The sequence below is a fragment of the Leptinotarsa decemlineata genome, unplaced genomic scaffold, assembly GCF_025532065.1.
Source record: "Leptinotarsa decemlineata unplaced genomic scaffold, Ldec_3_MD MMD2_P_RNA_scaffold_2, whole genome shotgun sequence".
Taxonomy (NCBI): domain Eukaryota; kingdom Metazoa; phylum Arthropoda; class Insecta; order Coleoptera; family Chrysomelidae; genus Leptinotarsa; species Leptinotarsa decemlineata.
Window position 1 is genome coordinate 1,391,941 of NW_027412529.1, and position 14,788 is coordinate 1,406,728.

At 33.6% G+C, this 14,788-nt stretch overlaps 1 protein-coding gene across 5 annotated transcripts in view; it reads left to right on the plus strand.

The window, feature by feature from the left end:
* Positions 1-14,788, plus strand: part of step (cytohesin steppke) — a 97,508-nt gene that overhangs the window by 18,392 nt on the left and 64,328 nt on the right. Inside the window, exon 1 of one of the 5 annotated variants that reach the window (XM_074181081.1) lies at positions 692-925. The exons of the other annotated variants lie outside the window; for them this stretch is intronic. The gene's annotated coding sequence lies outside the window, so the exon portion shown is untranslated. Of the gene's footprint in view, positions 1-691; positions 926-14,788 lie in introns of those variants that run through there. 5 annotated transcript variants of the gene reach the window in all.

The following is a 14,788-nucleotide window of genomic DNA, read 5'->3' on the forward strand; positions in this document are numbered from 1 at the left end:
AATTAAAACTTGAGGGGTTTTTGACAAATTGGTAGGTAAAGCTTTTCCAATTAAAATGGAGGGATTCATAGAGTTCTGCAAATTCAGTTTGTGGCTCGTGACATATTGGTGGGTAGAGTTAAGTCATTAAAATTAGGGGATTCTTAGATTAAACTATTTACAACTGACGAATGGGTGAGAAATTATTTCTCACTTGAATGGCGGATATTTCTCACTGCGTGAGAAATCTTTCGTTTTGAACGTATGAAAGCGATGAGAGAAGTAGCAAATTGTATAGCATCCGTAGAAAAATATAGTTAGAATATGTAGCGAGTCAAAAGCTGAAGTAAAATCGAGTTTAATGCAGTTTTTCAACAATTTTTGAACTCCATAGAGTCATGTTTGAAATTGAACAGGGAGATTTCAAAAATAATTTTCATATTCAACATACCGGTATAAAAAATGTCATAGTTAGTGGTAGTCACTGTTGATTCGCAGAATTATTTTTGTATGGAAAATGTACAGCTTCTTCAAGTGTCACTGCCTAAGTAAGTCAAAAACCGAAGTTTCACCTTCACATTTTCATTAGATTTCTCATGATATGAAAAGAAAATCGTTACGAAAACATTCTTCAAATTTGAAGTTTTTTTTTTGCATCTGGCAACGTTGACGCGTTCGCCGCTTCTTCAAGTCGAGCTTGCGGTGCCGACGACAGTCAGTCGTTTCGAGCTGTTGCGTCGTTTAGGGCGCGAGCTCGTTTGTTCAAAAGGAAATGTTTACGCTTTGAGTGTCGTGATCGTAAGTTTCATCTCGATATCCGTCCGGTTTCCTAATTTTTTCTGTGATTATCGTGGTATTTGTTGTGCTCTGGGATTGAGGATGCGTCATAGTAATTCACCGAGTACTAGAATGTGATTGTGTGTTGTGGTGTGAAATATTCTTAAGAGTAAGTTGAATGGCATTTTCGATGTCGCGAGCATTTTTTTTCGAATCGGATTGCCGTGATCTTAGTCACTGCCGGTTGTTACGATTCGAGTTATTTATTTGGAATTCGGTAATGAGTTTCGCGTTTCGCCTGAGTTGTGTTTTCATGGGAATTTTCGCTTGGAAGGTTGAGATTTTTCCACTCGATTTGTCGCCTTTGTTCTGTTTGATGTACGAACGAGCTGAACTTTGCCTAGAACTAATTAACAGATTGAAAACTATTCGCTAAATGTTCTCGTTTTTATGCTTGCATAGATCATCAGGTTCACTGCAGATGACTTGAGAGTTGAAGTTGCCGTGAAAATTAAACTTTCGACGACACTTTAGTAATTGAAGGACAAATTGGCATTAGGAATTATTTACCAATCAGGTAATTTCTTGAGTTATTCGCAGTTTAAACTCTATAGACCTTGAACGTCTTTAGTTTTTTTTTGCGCAAGATAGTTTAAATTTTTAATCATCATACTATTGACTTTTATACTTTAGTTTTTATACAGTGTATCTCATGTAATATGTCTGTTCAAAAAATAAGGTGGTTTTCACCCCCTCAGATGGCCTGGAAAACTATGACGTGAAGTTTTTCTTGTCGAATATATCATAAAGAACAACATATCTCAATTTGATAGGTGTAAAAAGTCGATCGTTCATGTTATGATTTTTTCAAATATTTCCACCCTATTCTCACCCCTTCAGACAGTTTAATAAACTAGGACGGTTCTTTTTTTATTAAATCAGTCAATAAGCGTATCATATTGAAACATGGTAGGTGTGCTGAGTCGGTAAATGAAAAAATAATAATGCGATATTTTTTTCTCAGTGTACGTTGTGGATGTGGATAACTTCACACCCGTGAGAATTAGTTACAGTTATAGAAACTTCACAGTCACATTTTTAGTGAAGCCAAACATAACCTATAGTCAGCACCATACGCAGGCATAACTAAAAATGTAAATAATCAACATGCAACATGAGCAAATGAAAAAAAATCTTGCCAAAAGGCTCATGTACCCGTTAGCTTCATCTGCTCAGGTTGGCTACTGTCCTCTTTTCTTCTGTTTGCTGAGTACATCTTCAGGCAACGTTGGGTTTCAGGCAAAACGTATTCTTCAGAGGTTCAGTTCGGCAACAACCAAAATTCGCTCTTCTCGTATATTATTTTGATTGCTTAAAAAAACGCGATCCGATTCGAAAACTTCCGCTCAACTCCGCAAAAAATGCCGTTGTATCACAAGTTGTCAGCGACGTTTATCGTTTATTGTTTATCGTCTTTGGTTTTTGGCACGCTCTTGTCAATTGTACATTGTTAACTCCTCTTTATGTTATGATAGAAATGTCGGTCGATATGGAGTGGTTATCAATATGTTTTGTTGAGGACCACAAACTGTTATGGACAGAATGGAAATCCAAGGAGTTTATCTTTCAATGCATGTTGAAATATTTTAAAATTGATGGATGTATAAATTACTCCTTAAGAGATAACGTTGTGGAACAAACTACATTTCACATTTTTTTAAATCAAGCTACACGGTCTTTGTTCGTAGATTTTGATGAATTATATAATTTTTGAATTTCACTAATTCGGACTTCCATTGTCTACTATATAAAATGATTTGAAATCCCTGAAACAACTGAAAAAGAACAATTAAAAATGAATAGATGAAAATAACTATTATATTAAGCAAAAAAAAACCTGAAATGAAATAATAGTGAGATAAAATACAAGTAAAATAGAACAATTGAACAAATAAATAAATAAAAATGAAGAAATGAAAAAAGAAAATAAAAATAAAAAGTTGAGAGATTCCAAGTCACGTTAGTTCACGACGTTTCGATTCTTAGTATCTACAATCGTCTTCGGGTGATGACTGGACTGATTCCTGCACGTCGTCTTGATTTCAATCAGGTTGGAGCCTGGCTCCCTTACCCTTTGAACTGATGTTTGCCAGAGGGACAAACGGGACTGATTCCTCCGAGAGATGACTATTTATAGGTCGTTCGAGTACTTTCACTTATCCCCGCTTTCCATTTTCCGCTTAACTGGTTCCGTGGGAGATGACCGTTTGGCGGGAGTTGGCCATTTGTCGCTTGATGATGGATTTCCATATGTTGCGTATTTCTACGCTGGCTTGGCTAAATACGTTGTTGGACAACATGTAAGCGGCTTCCTTGAATTTTCTCCTAAACCAATGTTCCTCTCTGTGCAAGATCTCAGCTTGGGACCACTCGATGTTGTGTTGATGGGTCCAAACATGGTCTGCTATTCCTGATTTGCTGGTTTCCCCTCGCTGTGTGTGTTTCTTGTGTTCGGCAATGCGAACATTCAATAATGGCCTCTTAGTTTCACCAATATAGGATTTTCCGCACTCACAGGGTATCCGGTAAATGCAATTCTTGGAATCGCAGTCCGCGTTTGGTGGTCAAGGTCTTTTCTACCATCGCTTTGGAGTAGCCATTCCGTTGGTAGAAAAGACCTTGACTAAGAGACCGCAGGAGCCTCGCAAGGAGGAGAAGCCGTCACAACCAGTGCTTGCACTTCCCTACATCGGAGGATTATCGGAGAGGATAAGAAGAATTGGTTCCAAGTATAACATCAGAATCTGCTTCAGATCCGGTAACACTATCCGTAGCAGCCTCACGAAAACCAGGCCCCCAAACGCGGACTGCGATTCCAAGAATTGCATTTACCGGATACCCTGTGAGTGCGAAAAATCCTATATTGGTGAAACTAAGAGGCCATTGAATGTTCGCATTGTCAAGCACAAGAAACACACACAGCGAGGGGAAACCAGCAAATCAGGAATAGCAGACCATGTTTGGACTCATCAACACAACATCGAGTGGTCTCAAGCTGAGATCTTGCACAGAGATGAACTTTGGTTTAGGAGAAAATTCAAGGAAGCCGCATACATGTTGTCCAACAACGTATTCAGCCAAGCCAGTGTAGAAATACGCAACATATGGAAACCCATCATCAAGCGAAAAATGGCCAACTCCCGCCAAAACGGTCATCTCCCACGGAACCAGTGAAGCGGAAAATGGAAAGTGGGAATAAGTGAAAGCACTCGAACGACCTATTAATAGTCATCTCTCGGAGGAATCAGTCCAGTCATCACCCGAAGACGATTGTAGATACAAGCGTCTTCGGGTGATGATACAAAAATACAAAGATACAAAAATGTATTAATATACGGGGTGTTCCATTAAAAAAAAAGTTGCTAGGACTTTTTGATGGAAGTGGCAACGCCGCAATGCTGAAAATATTTTAGATCGATAGAACAGGTAAGGAAATGTGAGAGGTGAAATTTTCAGAAAAATCATGGTTTGCGTTTTCCAGAAACGTCTCAACCTACCATCGACCGTGAGTAACGCTGTATATGCCAGATCATTTATATATAATAAAAACAGCAAAGGCCCGAGGACAGATCCTTGAGGTACTCCGCATTTAATGCTCATTTTATCTGATGATGAACTTTGGAATTCACTACTTGAACACGATCTGATAGATATGACTCAAACCACAACAAGATGTTTCCTCTAAATCCGTAGATTTCAAGTTTTTGAAGTAATATTTTGTGATCAACACAGTCGAATGCTTTTGTTAGATCACAAAATACTGCCACTGCAGCCTCACCAACATTTAGTCGAAGGTAAAGTTCTTCCAAAAAAGCAAACATTGTATCATTTGTGCTCTTAGAAGCATGGATGTAATTGTTATTTTCAGATTTTCATTTTAATTTTCAATTTTATTGGTTCTTTCAGGGATCTCAAATAATTTTACATCATATTAGACAATGGAATTCCGAACTAATGAAATTCACCATGAAACATTGTCAACCACTTTTAAACAAACTCCTACCTGTTCCATCAGTAATTAATTACTACTAAGGCTAGTGACGTCAGCGACAGATATCTGCTAATAGTTCTGACATTGCAAACATTTATATTTATGATTATTTAATTACTTGATGCTCCGCGTGTCTGCTTATAGGTAATGCGTATTTATAGCGTCCATAAAAAATATATTCGATTCATGTTCTCGTGTTCCCTCGAAAAAATATATACAGCCAGTTTCACAGGTGATGGATGTTTATCCAAACTTATTGAGTTGGGTATATCTTTAGAGTTAATCACGGCATTTGTGAAGCAATACTAATCCACCTGGCAAAACACCTGTAAGTTCATTAGAAATAATTATTTATTTTTGAAAATCTAGCTGTTAGTTACTAAATGAAGAGTAATAGGAGAGTTGTAACGAACTATTGACTATTTTTAATTTGGCAGTATCCTCTAAATTTGAAAGTTTTGAATGCTGAGGGTACAAAAATGAATCGACTTGAACGGAGTACGTAAATGACTGAAGTCGTATTTGTAGTCTGGTTCACATGTACTTGATTTAGCTCTTTTTGGTGACATTTATCAGCCCTGTCCAAAAATTACGACCAAGGTGTCATTCGATTCGTATTTTTGCCTAGAAAGTTTAAGATGAGGCCCTAAAACGCGCCGATAAAAATTACAAACGTTATAAACAATTAAGTGAAAAAAAATTGGGCTTTATTTTTTCTTAATATCTCGGAAAATTTTCAAAATTTGAAAAAAAAAATTAAAAAGACCAGTGAATTTGCGTAAAAGAAGTCCCGACTCCCGAAACTGTATCTCGATTATTTATAATTTTTACAGAGCCCTGAAAATAGAGCCAAAAGCGGGTAGTCTGGCTTAAGCGCGCCTTTCGGCACTCTGACATGAAAAGAAAAAAAAATATTTAAACATATTAAATGTAAATATTAAGGAATGAAAAAAATCATGTAATGTTGGGATACATCAATAAACAATAATCCGCAGTCAAAAAATTTCTATCCCAATTTTAACGTTAATTATAAATTTGTCAATTAATAACTTTTTCTGAATTGAAAGTTAATATAAAAATCCCTATAATTATTACACTAAAACCGTGGCATTTTTTTCCTTTGGTGAAGTTATCCTTAATAGGCAAAAAAATAGATTACCGTTGCCAAAATAAAAAAAATTGTTATTTTCTATTTTTTTAATGACAATTGAAAATTATAATTTTATAAAAAATACATTACAAATTTTTTTTTTCAAATTTTTCATTGTTTCAATGCTTCATGGCTAAAAACTAATTAATAATTTTTTTTTAATTTTCTTCAGCTATTGTTAATAAATTTATTATAAACAAATACATTGTTTATGAGCAATTCGAAAATTTTTTTTGCATTATGTTAATTGAATAAAAATTGATTTTTAGAAAAAAAATGGTTTCTTAAAAAAATTTCTTTGTTGCTAAAAATGCGTTTGTTAATTAACAATCGTTTTTTGCAACTAAATATTAAAATTAAGGAACTGTTTTTTTTTTTAATCATAAATTATATTGTTCTTTATGGTTTTGAAAAAACTTTTTTTTATTATTTTTTCAATTGTTTATTTAAAAAAAATGTTATAAGTCTTTTTTGTTCATTATGAATTTATTAACCATTTAAGCCTTTTACTAAAGTTGTAGTTCTATTATTTATTTAATTATTGATCGAAAGAAAAAATTTTAAGGTTTTTCAAAACCTTAAAGAACAATAGAATTTATGATTAAAAAAAACGGTTCCTTAATTTTAATATTTAGTCGCAAAAAACGATTGTTAACTAACAAACGCATTTTTTAGCAACAAAGAAATTTTTTTAAGAAACCATTTTTTTCTAAAAATCATGATTTTTTTCAATTAACATAATATAATGCAAAAAAATGATCGAATTGCTTGTAAACAGTGTATTTGTTTATAATAAATTTATTAACAATAGCTGAAAAAAATTAAAAAAAATATTATTAATTAGTTTTTAGTTATGAGACATTGAAACAATTAAACATTCGAAAAAAAATGTTGTAATGTATTTTTTATAAAATTATAATTTTCAATTGTCATTAAAAAAATAGAAAATAACAATTTTTTATATTTTGGCAACGGTAATCTATTTTTTTGCCTATTAAGGATAACTTCACCAAAGGAAAAAAATGCCACGGTTTTAGTTTAATAATTATAGGGATTTTTATATTAACTTTCAATTCAGAAAAAGTTATTAATTATCAAATTTATAATCAACGTTAAAATTGGGATAAACATTTTTTGACTGCGGATTATTGTTTATTGGTGTATCCCAACATTACATGAATTTTTTCATTCCTTAATATTTACATTTAATATGTTTAAATAATTTTTTTTGTTTTCATGTCAGAGTGACGAAAGGCGCGCGGAAGCCAGACTACCCGCTTTTGGCTCTATTTTCAGGGCTCTGTAAAAATTATAAATAATCGAGATACAGTTTCGAGAGTCGGGACTTTTTTTACGCAAATTCATTGATCTTTTCAAATCTTTTTTCAAATTTCCAAAATTTTGAAAATTTTCCGAGATATTAAGAAAAAACTAAAGCCCCATTTTTTTCACTTAATTGTTTATAACTTTTGTAATTTTTATCGGCGCGTTTTCGAACCTTTCCTTAAACTTTCTAGGCAAAAATACGAATCGAATGACACCTTTGTCGTAATTTTTGGACAGGGCTGAAAAATGTTACAAAAAAAGTACATGTGAACTAGAACTATGTTCACAGATTCAATTTAATCAATTATCAACCTCAGGAACTATAAAAATATTGCAGACGACAAGAAAGTAGGCGTTCCATTTATTTACTCGTGCAAAAATTTCAAAGAACGATGGACAGATCAAGCATTCAGAAAATTGGGATATTTCCTAAACTTTTTTATTACTCCGCCTAATTTTTTTTTTGTATTCTTGGCGAACGCATTTCTTCTGTCCTACATCCGAATGGGGCGTTCTTGTTCTGGTCTCTTTCTAATGAATGATGCATTCGTTCTTAACGATCTTTATTAAATCCATTGTGATTCGTGATGTGCAGTTGAACGGCTTAATGAGTCCGTCTACGCCCACTGGTAGTGTTCAGTTATCGTTTAAGACCCGGATGAACGATCTTGGGAGTAACCGGCTTGTCCTGCTTGATATTTATTTAGGACGAAATGTTTTGTATATGGGACGGTCATTACACTAGCGACAAGATTATTAATTTTCATAATTACCACATATGGGCTGATGAAAACCCTCACGCTATTGTCGAAACTAACCATCAAGAACAGTTATCTCTTAACGTGTGGCTCGGAGTTATTGGGGATGATTTAATTGGGCCTCATTTTCTACCTCCTCGATTAAATGGTGAGGTATACGTTCAATTTTTAAGAGAAGTGCATCCAGTACTGCTGGAGGAAGTTCCTTTGGGCGTCAGAAGGGATATGTTTTTTATGCATAATGGGGCTCCCGCCCATTTTAGTCAAGTAGCATGTCAGCATTTAATTGAAACATATGCAAATCAGTGGTTCGAGGAGGACCACAGAACTGGCCCGCTCGATCCCCGGATCTCAATCCTCTCGATTTCTCTATTTGGGGCCATTTACAGCATTTGGTTTATCGTACTCATGTTCGCGATGTAGAGGACTTAAGAAACCGCATCATCGATGCGTGCAGGGTAATCAGAGAGACTCCAGGAATATTTGAGCGAATACGTGGCTCAATGCGCCGACGTCTAGACGCATGCGTAATATCTGAAGGTAGACATATTGAATATTTACTATGATTTCTACATGTTGTATGTTTTGTTATTAATAAATTAGTTTTGTTTATTACCCTTTGATCGTTTGATGCAGGTACTAACTAGAAAATAACAATAAATCCAGTTCGCATTTATGACGATGTATCTCTGTAGTTGTTCGTAAAATAATTTTTTGCTGCGAACTGGTTTATTTTGGGCAAAAAACCCAAGAGACATTTTTTGTTTAGAATTAAACAGGCTATCGGAAATAAATTTTTAAATGATAAACAAATAATAAGACAAAAAGTTACATTGGAAATAAATTTTAGAGGTTACGTGTTCCACCCCTCTCAACCATGGGGTAAACCAAATAAATTACTGGCTAAGTGTCTTTTTGATAGTACAAAACGTCAGGTTAATTTCAATATTGTAACTTTTTCAGTGCTTGTGAAAAAAATTGTTATACAAATTTTATGTACCCCTTTAAGGGGCTGTATCTTAACAAGAGATGCTCGAATGAAGTTTCTTTATATGAAAGAACCTATCTATTTTTCGATGAGGAATCACCTCCTCAAATGTTTTACACTTATTCAGTTACACCCTGTATAGCTCTAATTACTTCTAATTATTATATGCGAGTGCTTTCGATAGCTGGCTGTGCTATCATTTTCAGGGCTCAACTCAAACTGAACGTTTTATCTTCTTGTTTGTTCTTTTATATGGTTAGAACGCCTTGGTGCAGGTATTTGTCCTCTCCTGTCATCCGGATATCTCTCTGAGTACCTGCACTGAGGCGTTCTAACCGTATTAAAGAACAAACAAGAAGATAAAACGTTCAGTTTGAGTAGAGCCACGAAAATGATATTACAGCCTGCTATCGAAAGCGCTCGCATATAATAATTAGAAGTTATTAGAGCTTCAAATCCTTATTATGAACAAATGTTGCATCAATCAAACTATATAAGATGATAAGCTGTTTTCTCGGTTTTCGCTCTGTGTTCTGTGTATTTTATCCTCATAAGGATTATTCTCACACCGGCAACATGTCCAAAATTTCCAAGAACTTTGGATGGTATGAGCCAACCGATATGCCGACATCCTCAGCAACTTCTTTAATAGTGATTCGACAATTCTCCAAGATAATTTTCTTCACTTTCTGAACATTTCCGTCGGTTGTTTTGGATATTTAATTGAAAAAAGTCTATCGACTTATTGCGAGTGTTGCATATTTTTTTACTCATTATATGCATGAAACTATGCAACTATGAAAAGGTTCTTTGAGATTTGTTTTACCAAATCATTCAGCAACGTTGAATGTTTAAAATAAATACTACATTTTTAGCTTTTTATCCGACTCAGTTATGTACGTCAATGGACCCTTGAAAATAATTTATTACTCCGCCGCTGAATGAAATAGACTTGAGATTCATACTTTCCTATAACTTCTTCAATTTATTTCCCCGTCGATTTCGTACTTGATTAGTATTGAATTCTGTATTTCCTTATTACACAACGTACGATTTTAACGACTTCGTTGAATTTCAATGAATCACGCGATAAAGTTGTCGTTAATTGCCTTCATTGGATTTGAACAGTCGACTCGTTCTTATTTTCGACCGTCGAATCTGCAGGATCCGGAAAAGTTGTCCTTTTCCGATTGAGCCGTCTCTTGAACTGTCTGTCATTTCCTGTTATCGTTAAAGGTCGGCATTGATGAATGGAATTCTTTGAGTAATTATCTTTTATTAGAACGACACGATGTTTCTGTCATGTTTTCAGCGGGTCACGCAACTCTTGCTCCACAGCTGAGGTGCCCATTTTTTTTCTCTGAAATAACAATTGAAGTCGTATCAGAGAGAGAATCATTAGGTGGGAAATTCAGAAACTATGAATTATGAACACATCGCCTTTTGTGACTGTCAAATGGAATAATTATAGTTTAAAAAACTAAAAAACACGCTTTTTAAGAACATCGATCTAAAAAGTTAAAAATATATATTTATTATTAATAATAATAATAATAATGTCAGTACAACATGTCAGTACAACACTTTAAAATAGTATAAAGAAAATAAACATACATAAAGATAAAATATCTCAGTAGTTTTAAAGTATAAAATTGTATAAAATATAAAGAAAAAAAAACAAGATTAGTCAAAATTGGATGTATAATAAAATAATGAAATCTGGATGAAAGTCTGGACCGCAATAACCTAAAAAGGAATTCTCTGACTCTGTAATAAGCCTTAGACAGGAACAAATTTTTAACTTCTCTTTTAAATGACATCAAACTCATGGTTTTAAAGTGATCAGGTAGGTGATTGAATAATTTTATTCCCATATATTTGGGTGACTGTTCAAATTTAGAAGATCTGTGTCTAGGAATACTTAACAATTTTTCATTTCTGGTTGAGTAACTGTGGTAAGAAGAATTTGTGTTATATTTTGTTGAATTATCGTTGATGTATAGTAAGCATTTAAATATGTAAATACAAGGGAATGGCAGGATTTGATATGATATGAAGTGCTGTTTGCACGATTCTCTCCATGGGATATCAAATAATTTTCTGATAATTTTTTTTGGGGAAATAAAAACCCTATCTTTGTTGGTGGCATATCCCCAAAGAACCACATTGTAGCTTAAATGACTGTAGACCAAGCTATAATAAACGTCCAAGGCATGCAAGGGCAAAAAATGTTTTATTCTGGAGAGAGCATAGTACGCTTGGTTAACTTTTTACAAGTGACTGTAATGTGTTCAGACCATCTTAAGCAATCATCCACATAGACTCCTAGAAATTTTGTAAAATTCGTTGATACCAATTCCACCCCTCTAATATCAAAGACAGTAGGATGTTTATCAAGACCGATGGAAGAACTAAAATGGATACATTTTGTTTTATTCAAGTTAACAATCAGATTGTTTAACTTGCACCAATCTAAGAAGTGTGTTATAAACCTTTCCGTTCATGACTTTAATTCCTCTAGGCTCTGCTGAGTCCGCTAACGAGGTATCGTCAGCAAAGAGAGTGAGACTATTGTTGTTGATGTTGAAGTATTCGGGTAGATCATTGACGAATAATAGAAAGATAAGCGGTCCCAGGACAGAGCCTTGAGGAACACCTGAACTGATTGGTTGAGGATCAGATAGTGTATCTTTTATTTTTACCAACATTGTGTGGTCTGAAAGAAAATGTTGGAGCTATTGCAAAAATACACCCCTAAATCCTAGATAAGCTTGAAAAAAATAACAGGTGAAGCTAATAAAAACTTGTTAAAAATGCAAAAAAATTGGTTTGATTCAAAAGTCTTCTCCGTTTTACTGACGTGTGTTTTTGTAGGTTCATATCTCCATGAATATTTATTCTACTGTGTCGTATACAGTGAGTTTCAAAAAGTTTGCATCATATGGGAAACTTTTTTATTATCCATTTGTCAGAAAATTTTATTCTTGATAAAAATTGGTGCATTGCGGGAAACTTGGATTTGAGTTGTCAAAATTCTAAGTTCCCGAAAGGTGTACGGGGGAGAACAAAAATAGAAATTTTGATATTTTTTTGATATTTTCAGGGTTGGCAAAAACCAGTTTAAAAAACAGTTTTTTCTGTTTATATTAGGTTAATTTGGTTTAAACCAGGTGTATTTGATACAAAGTATTATATTATAAGTCTAAATACTTGAAATATTAATAATTTTTTTTATAAAATAATAGTAATGAACAATGAAAAAAATTATCTAGACAACTTATTTTTATTTATACACCCAAAAAATTAATGTAACAAAAAAAAAACATCTTTAAAAGTAATAATATTCAAAATAAAGTTCAAAAATAGAATTTATTTATCTTCATTTGCGGCAGATGTATTAAAAATATATCAAAATGAAGAAAAATTTAAATATTACTTGTATAAAATAACAGTTCTTTTAATTATTAGAATAAATTAAATTATATTAATTTATAAATATAAATATCGAGTTTCCATTGGTAGTTTATTGAGCTGTAGTTTTCATTATTAGAATAATATCAACAACATAGAGAGAAAACCTCAATTAAGAACCGGTTTTTTCTTAAAAAACCAATTGGTTCAAACCTCGATTTAAACCATGGTTTCAAGCCAACCCTGCTTATTTTCGAATTTGGAAAAGTTGTTTGAATTTGAAAACAATTTTCAAATTTGAAATTACAGCCACCTACGTAACGAAACAAAAAAAAAGGCAATTTTTTTCATGGTTCTAGCCTCATAAAGAGTACTAGTATCTCATTTACACCTTAGGCGCCTCCCTCATATTACTATAATAATATTTCAATGCGAAATTTAGTCCAAATCATTATTCTAACTAGTATATTGATGTTTGTTGAAAATGGTTTAAATTTATGCTAGTTTTTATTGTGCAAAATTGATATTTCACTCTGTATGTATGTCTATTTAATGACAAGAAATAATTGACTAAATTAATTAATGCTAAACAATTAAGTAATACAAAATCTGTAAGTAGTACTGGTACTCTTTATGAGGCTAGAACCATTAAAAAAATTGACTTTTTTGTTTTGTTACGTAGGTAGCTGTGATCCCAACCCTGTATATTATTTTCAAATTCAAACAACTTTCCTAAATAAACTTTTTTAATAATATCAAAAATAAGGGTATTTTACTTTTGATCAAAATTTTCTATTTTTTGTTCCACCCTGTACACCTTTCGGAAATTTAGAATTTTGACAACTCAAATCCAAGTTTTCCGCAATGCACCAATTTTCATCAAGAGTAAACTTTTCTGACAAATGGATAATAAAAAAGAGTTTCCCATATGGTGCAAACTTTTTGAAACTCACTGTATACTGATCGATAGAGTTTTCAACACTATACATCGACGCTGTTTTTTTTTGTTCAAATTTAATTTGACATTTTTCAGCTTATGACTATATAATATCGTCAGTCGGTTTTTTTTCTATTTTTCTCTTCGAATTCGAATTGAACCAGATCACTGCCGAAACAGTGTAGTTTGTTAGTAAAGAAAATCGACAATTCCATACAGTCGCACACATCATTGTTTGTATCTACTGAATTTTTAAGGCGCCCAACGTGGGGCATAGAAGTCTGACTTTGAATCTACTGAATTTTTTAAGATGCCCAACGAGGGGCGTAAAGCTCTGACGCCAAACGTCATGCTCTACGAATTGAGTTTAAGTCAATGTGTATTTATACAGTTTCATATAGTTTTGATGTATTTGGCGCAGTCGGTAGGATCACTTGAATCGACGATAATTTGGTCATTTGAAAAAAAAATTCAGAATACGAAAGAACTGACAAGTAACAAGTTGAGTTAGTAAGTCGTTTCGTCCTCTTCAGAATCGAAAATGACGTCGACTTTGCCGGATAAGCTCTTCTCTCTAGTCGTGGTTCTTTGTGATTCACATGCTACTTGATTTCTAATAGTTGACTATGAGTTTGAATTCCGAAAAAGTTGCAGTATATAACCATTCGTTACTTCATTTAAATTTTGAGTGAAATTGGAAAAGTGAAACGAGAGAAAAGGCTCGACTTCGCGAATTAACGAAATTACAATTTGAAACGTATCCCAAACACCATGAGAACTCTGCTTTCTAATCAATTGTAATCCCAACTCGCAGCGCATAAGTAACGTGATACCGAAACTGATATACATACGAAAGAAACTCGAGTTGTACTGCGAGTATTGAATTTTGCTTGGGAAAAAACGCAAATCACTCGCGAGAATCTCTATTCGCACTTTCACGGCAACAATGGTCTCGATTTGATTCATTTTTATAAGTTTCAACAGTCTCTTAATTATCGTAAATCTGCCGTGAACTTTAGTTGAAAGAATGGTCGAGTACAAAAATCTGTTTCGAACAAGAAAGTAGGCTGCGGTAGCTGGTGAGAATAATAAGCGATTAATTGTATGTAAAAGTTTAGGATAGCTACGGATTCGAGTAGGCGTTGTTTCGATTAATGACTAAGTGCTTGAGCTCTTTATTGACGTCTTGGTCCAGGGTTATAGGGCGTTTTAAACTCTAGTGAATGTCGTTCTCTTTTCTGCTAAGAGGTAGAGAAGTTCAGTTTTTTTAACACGCTTTTATTACTTCACCTGTATGTATGTTTGTTTGTTTGTAACTCTCAAGCTCGTGATCTGTATTTGACAGAATTATCGACATTATTGCTTGATCTTTTCGGGGGCAGATGGCGCCTGTACGTAACCGAAAATATCA